The sequence below is a fragment of the Mandrillus leucophaeus genome, unplaced genomic scaffold (assembly GCF_000951045.1).
Source record: "Mandrillus leucophaeus isolate KB7577 unplaced genomic scaffold, Mleu.le_1.0 Scaffold23, whole genome shotgun sequence".
NCBI lineage: Eukaryota > Metazoa > Chordata > Mammalia > Primates > Cercopithecidae > Mandrillus > Mandrillus leucophaeus.
Window position 1 is genome coordinate 3,745,893 of NW_012102365.1, and position 7,052 is coordinate 3,752,944.

Sequence of the window (7,052 nt, forward strand, 5' to 3'; positions counted from 1 at the left end):
TCTTTTCTTTTCTTTTTTCGACCCGCAGTCTCACTCTCTCCCTGGCTGGATTGCAGTGGTGTGCTCTCGACTCACTGCAACCTCCACCTCCTGGGTTCAAGCGATTGTCCTGCCACAGACTCCCGAGTAGCTGGGATTACAGGTGTGCACCACTACATCCAGATAATTTTTGTACTTCTAGTGGAGACGGGGTTTCGCCGTGTTGGCCAGGCTGGTCTCCAACACCCAACCTCAGGTGATCTGCCCACCTTGGCCTCCCAAAGTGCTGGGAATACAGGCGTGAGCCACCGTGCCCAGCCAATAGCACCATTGTTGACATTTGCAGTCAAAAGCTTTTCTTGGCCTGTCAGAGGCACAGTACAATATTCCTAAATATTTCTGGCTGCCATCCTTTTTGAAGCACTTTTACCCCGAATTTTGGGGAGTTCCTTGTGTTTTTATCAGTAGGAAGGTGCTAGATTTCCTAGTAATATGTGTGGCACTCATCGTTTTCACTTTCAGCCTAAACTTCTGTGACTTCTAGAGGACTCCCTCGGGCTTCTTTAGTATTGACCTTGAAAAGGGAAAATATCCAGAGAAAAGCAAATTCAAAAGGAATTTTAACTAGATTTTCCTACATAGTATTTCAAGTTGGATATGAGATTATTCGAGATGATTATTTGCAATTTGAAATGTTAGCAACATAGTAGTTGCCAGTCTTTCATAGCAAATGTAGAAAGTACTGTTTCAGCTTTAAGAGTAGACTGAGGCCGGGGGCGGTGGCTCACGCCTGTAATCCCAGCACTTTAGGAGGCCGAGGCAGGCGGATCACGAGGCCAGGAAATCGAGACCATCCTGGCTAACATGGCGAAACCCCGTCTCTACTAAAAATACAAAAAAATAAGCCGGGCGTGGTGGCGGGTACCTGTAGTCCCAGCTACTCAGGAGGCTGAGGCAGGAGAATGAACCTGGGAGGCGGAGCTTGCAGTGAGCCAAGATCATGCCATTGCACTCCAGCCTGGGAGACACAGCGAGACTCCGTCTCAAAAAAAAAAAAAAAAAAAGAATTTGGAGCCCCTAACAAGGTTATATACTTAGCCTTCCCTTTTGGATTTGTGTATTTTAGAAAAACCACATTGGCTTTTCCTGTAGTATAAAAAATTAGACTGTTCTTTACTAAAGACTCCAAAATGCAACTAAACCAGTTTTCTTATTGTTAAAGACAACTTTGCCAGTATTTTTAATAGAGACAGGGTTTCACCATGTTGGCTAAGCTGGTCTGGAACTCCTGACCTCAAGCGATCCACCTGCCTTAGCCTCCCAAAGTGCTGGGATTACAGGCGTGAGCCACTGTGCCTGGCACCAGCCTCAGGCTGGGCACGGTGATTCACGTCTGTAATCCCAGCACTTTGGGAGACCGAAGCAGGTGGAACACCTGAGGTCAGGGGTTTGAGACTAGCTTGGCCAACATGGTGAACCCCGTCTCTACTAAATATACAAAAGCTAGCTGGGTGTGGTGATGTGCACCTGTAATCCCAGCTACTCAGGAGGCTGAGGCAGGAGAATTGCTGGAACCTGTGAGGCAGAGGTTGCAGTGAGCTGAGATCACGCCACTGCACTCCATCCTCTGAAAATAAATTTCGCTTTCCCTCAATTTTATTTTAGCTGTATTTGATTGGTTATCTTCTCTTAGTGTGTTCCATTATATAAAACATTCTGAAATAATTTTAGACTTACACAAACAGTATGGAGAGTTACCATACCCTTCACTCAGCTTTTCCCAAATGTTAACATCTTAAATAACCATAGTAAAATTATCAAGACTAGCAAATATTGATGCAGTACTGTTAACCAATTTGAGTTGTGCCAGTTGTTACACTGTCTTTTTTTGGGGTTCAGCATCTAATCAGGATCCCACATTGCACTTAATTGTCTTTAGTCTCTTCTAGCCTGTGACAGTTTTTCAGTCTTCATTTTTTGATAGTTTTGGTGAGTACTGGCCAGTTATTTTATACAATGCCCTTCCAGTTGGATTTATCTGATCATTTCTCATTATTAGATTGAGGTTATTCTTTGACAAGAATGCCACAAAAGCACCGTGCCTTTTTCAGTGCATTGTATCAGAATACATGATTGTGACATGATTTCATACTGGTGATGTTAACCGTGATCACTTGGTTACAGTGCTGCCAGACTTCTCCACTGGAAAGTTATTAATTTCCTCCTTTGTACTTAATATGTAACTTAGGGAATCAGGTATACTTGGAAACTTCTTTTCTTTTTGGAGACAGTCTTGCTCTGTTGCCCAGGCTGGAGTGCAGTGGCACAATTATGCCTCACTGCAGCCTCAACCTTCCGGCTTCAAGCAATCCTTCCTGGTATCTGGGACTGCAGGCATGTGCCTCCATGCTTGGCTTATTTTATTTTTAAATAGGGATGAGGTCTTGCTATGTTTGCCAGGCTGGTTTCAAATTGTCCTCCTGCCTCAGCCTCCCAAAGTGCTAGGATTACAGGCATGAGCCAAGGCACCCGGCTGAAACTACCATTCTTTGACCCACTAACTTTGGGCAGCTATGGATTGTTATTGCATGCAACAAGTATTCCTGTGGCATTTGCCAAATGTTGCTTCACGATTTCTATTCCCTCTGTATTCCGTTATATCAGTATGGATTCACTTTTGCTCAAATTGTCTCAGCTTTGGCCATCAGGAGCTCCTTAAAATTGGCTCCTTTGTTTTCTTGACATTCTGTCAGTATTTTTGCTGGTCTGGCTTTGTGGCTCATGCCTGTAACCCCAGCACTTTGGGAAGTTGAGGTGGGAGGATTCCTTGAACTCAGGAATTTGAGACCAGCCTGTGCAACATGTTGAGACCTGGTCTCCACAGAAAGTAAATTAGCCAGGTGTGGTTTGTTCCTGTAGTCCCATCTACTGGGGAGGCTGAAGTGGGAGGATGACTTGATCAGGGGCGTTTGAGGCTGCAGTGAGCTGTGATCACGCAACTGCACTCCAGCCTAACAGCAAGGCCTTGTCTCAGAAAAATTTTCTGGTGTCTGCCCTTCTGGTACTGTAAGATGTTTCCAGGGAATCTTGTATTTTCCCTGCCCCAATTCCATTTTTTCCAAGGAATTCTGGTTTCTTTTATTGGAGAATGTTTCAAAATTATCGAGGTGGTATTTTGTTTTTCGTTTTTTTGTTTGTTTGAGATACAGAGTCTCACTCTGTCGCCCAGGCTGGAGTGCAGTGGTGCAGTCTCAGCTCACTGCAATCTGTCGCCCGGATTCAAGCGATTATCCTGCCTTAGCTTCCCGAGCAGCTGGGATTACAGATGCCTGCCATCGTGCCTGGCTGATTTTTGTAGTTTTAGTAGAGATGGGGTTTCACCTTGTTGGCCACGCTGTTCTCGAACTCCTGACCTTGTTAACCACCTGCTTCGGCTTCCCAAAGTGCTGGGATTACAGGCGTGAGACACCGTGCCCGGCCCCATTGAGCTTTTTTAAGGGCAGTTCTTCAAATTGCAATGGATTATTAAACTGGGATTTGTTACCAGTGTAAGTGGAGAATTATTGAGACTAATCAAAACAACCACTTTATTTTGTCCTCACCTTTTAAAACGCTACATGTGAATGAATCCTCTGGAATTACAGAGAGGGCTTCCACTTGACAATACTTCAGCTAGGGTATGGCTCAGTGCTCGTGGGTTTGCATCCTTCCACAATGTCTCTGTGTAGCCTTGTAAATAAAGACCCAAAACGTTAGAAGTCCTCCCTGGAGTGTTTGAAGTTCTGGTTCCCACACCTCCCAAGCAATTTTAGAGGCTTGGAGGTTTCTCTACCAATGAGAAAGTAAATGGTCTTGTAATAAAGTCTTTGGTCGGGTGCAGTGGCTCACGCCTGTAATCCCAGTACTTTGGGAGGCCAAGGCGGGTGGATCACCTGAGGCCAGAAGTTCGAGACCAGCCTGGACGATATAGTGAAACCCCGTCTCTACTAATAATACAAAAATTAACTGGGTGTGGTGATGCACACCTGTAATCCCAGCTACTCGGGAGGCTGAAGCAGGAGAATTGCTTGCACCTAGGAGGTGGAGGAGGTTGCAGTGAGCAGAGATCGCGCCATTGCAGTCCAGCCTGGGCGACAAGAGTGAAACTCCATCTCAAAATATGTAACAAAATTAAGTTTCCGTTTTTCATTATGGAGCTAACGTAGTAGCACTTGAATGTTACCACTTGTTTTGACCTTTATTTGAAAGGTGACTTGTGGCCTGCGTGTCATGAATGTTCTGAAAATGAGAGCGGAGGTAAAGGTGTCTCTAGGATTCAGATCTGATAAGTCCACTTGTAATCAGCTTTTTCTGCCTTGGGAAGCAATGCCACCTTGTCATGAGCATCGCTCATCGCTAGTGGTTTCTGGGCAGCGGGTGCACCTCCTTACTACAGAGAAGCCTTTGGAACTGTGATGTTTAATTACAGCTGCTGGGTTTGCACGTGGGAAGCTGACGTGCTGTGGTGTAAGCCAGCTGTCTTCGGTGAGTGGAGGGAATTGCAGAAGGTCTCACGCCCTTTAGGGCCCTTAGCTCGGGGTTTCCGGGACAGGCTCTGGAGCTCCGCCTGCGGGGGCCGGGCTTGGCGGCTGGACGGCGCGTGCGCTGTGCCTGCGGACGGAGGAGGGCTGGCCTCTGCCCGGCTGTAGTCAGGTTCCCTCCACGCTTCCCCACCCCGTCGCAGCCTGGTTTTTGTACGCTTTCTTCCTGACAGCGGCTGTGCCACCTCATGGAGCCACGGCTCAAGGTGGTGTCCGCCCTTGCTTCTGCGCCTGCGCCGAAGCGCCCAGTCTCACCTGCCTAGGTGAGCTGGTTCGTCTGAGAGGGAAATGGGGTTTCACACTACCCTGCTAACCGGACAGATGACATTCGTGTCATGTGTAACTTGTTGCTTTCTTCAGCCTCTTCAATAATGCTCAGACATGAGGCTGGGTAAAGGTTGGAAAGCTGTTAGCCCAACTGCGGACCGTGGGTTCATGTACTCGAAAATGTTGAGGTGCCTCTGAAGGGCAGCTCCCCGAGGAAATTCCCAGTTTTGCTGCCCTCTCCAGGTATGCGTGTGAGTGTACTCATCTGTTGTTTCCATGTGTTAGTCAACCTATCTCACAGTATTTTGTGAGATCCTGTCGCTACTATTGTTGGGCATTGGAGAAAAGAGAAATAAATGAAGATTCTTGTTTTCTCAAAATCCTGTTTAAGGAATGTACCAATTACAGTTTGGCGAGCTCTGTAAGAGCAGAGCTACCCAGAAAACTGCCCCTCTCTATATTGGCGTTTTTTCTCTAGTGTTTCTTTCTTTTTTTTTTTTTTTTTTTTTGAGATGGAATCTCTCAGCTCTGTCACCCAGGCTGGAGTGCAGTGGTCGGATCTCAGCTCACTGCAAGCTCCGCCTCCCGGGTTCACGCCATTCTCCTGCCTCAGCCTCCCCAGTAATTGGGACTACAGGCTCCCGCCACCTCGCCTGGCTAGTTTTTTGTATTTTTTTTTTGGTAGAGACGGGGTTTCACCGTGTTAGTCAGGCTGGTCTTGATCTCCTGACCTCGTGATCCGCCCGTCTCGGCCTCCCTAAGTGCTGGGATTACAGGCTTGAGCCACCGCGCCTGGCCGGTTTCCCTAGTGTTTCTTTATCTCAGTGGAAACCACAGGAGCCCTTCGCCTCTTCATCCTCCTCCACAGCTCAGCTCTCTCTCATAGGCTGTCTGCGCCTTCCTTCACGAGCTGTGTGATGTTGGGCAGGTCAGAGAATTGCTCTATGCACGCATTTTCTCGTCCGAAAAAGGAAATTGCCTCTGAAGCTCCTTGATGGTATGAGTTTTACAGGGATTTAAGTTGACGTTAGTAGTGCTTTTTTTTTTTTTTTTTGAGATGGAATCTCTCACTCTGTCGCCCAGGCTGGAGTGCAGTGGCACGATCTTGGCTCACTGCAACCTCTGCCTCCAGGGTTGAAGCGATTCTCCTGCCTCAGCCTCCTGAGTAGCTGGGATTATAGGAGCCCGTCACCATGCCTGGCCAATTTTTGTGTTTTTAGTCAAGACAGCGTTTCACCATGTTGGTAAGGCTGGTCTCTAACTCCTGACCTCAGGTGATCCGTCCACCTCCACCTCCCAAAATGCTGGGATTACAGGCGTGACCCACGGCGCCCGGCCCCAGTAGTGCTTTTCTAATTTAAAACAAACAGACAACACAGTTCAGACAGTTACACATGCAGAATAAAAAGTGTATACAGGCCGGGCACGGTGGCCCACGCCTGTAATCCCAACGCTTTGGGAGGCCGAGGCAGGCTGATCACAAGGTCAGGAGATCGAGACCATCCTGGCTAACCCCATCTCTACTAAAAATACAAAAAATTAGCCGGGCGTGGTGATGCGCGCTTGTAATCCCAGCTACTCGGGAGGCTGAGGCAGGAGAATCGCTTGAACCCGGGAGGCACACGTTGCAGTGAGCTGAGATCACACCACTGCACATCAGCCTGGGTGACTGAGTGAAACTCTGTTTCAAAATGTTAATTTAAATCCCTGTAAAACTCATACCATCAAGTGGCTTCAGAGGCAATTTCCTTTTTCGGATGAGAAAATGCATGCACAGAGCAATTCTCCGACCTGCCCAATATCACACAGCTCGTGAAGGATGGCGCAGACAGCCTATGACAGCGAGATTCCATCTCAAACAACGATGAAAACTTTGGTGTAACATTTCGCTATCTATCCTTATAAACCTTTAAAAAAAAAAAAAAACACTTGCTTTATGACATGTAAAATCAGTATATGGACCAGGCACAGTGGCTCACGCTTGTAATCCCAGCACTTTGGGAGGCTAAGGCTGGCGGATTACTTGAGGTCAGGAGTTTGAGACCAGCCCGGCCAACATGGCGAAACCCCATCTCTACTAAAAATACAAAAATCATCCAGGTGTGGTGGCGCACACTTGTAGTCCCAGCTACTGGGGAGGGTGAGATGGGAGAATCACCTGAGCCTGGGAAGGTCAAGGCTGCAGTGAGCCGTGATTGTGCCACTGCACTCCTGCCTGGGTGACAG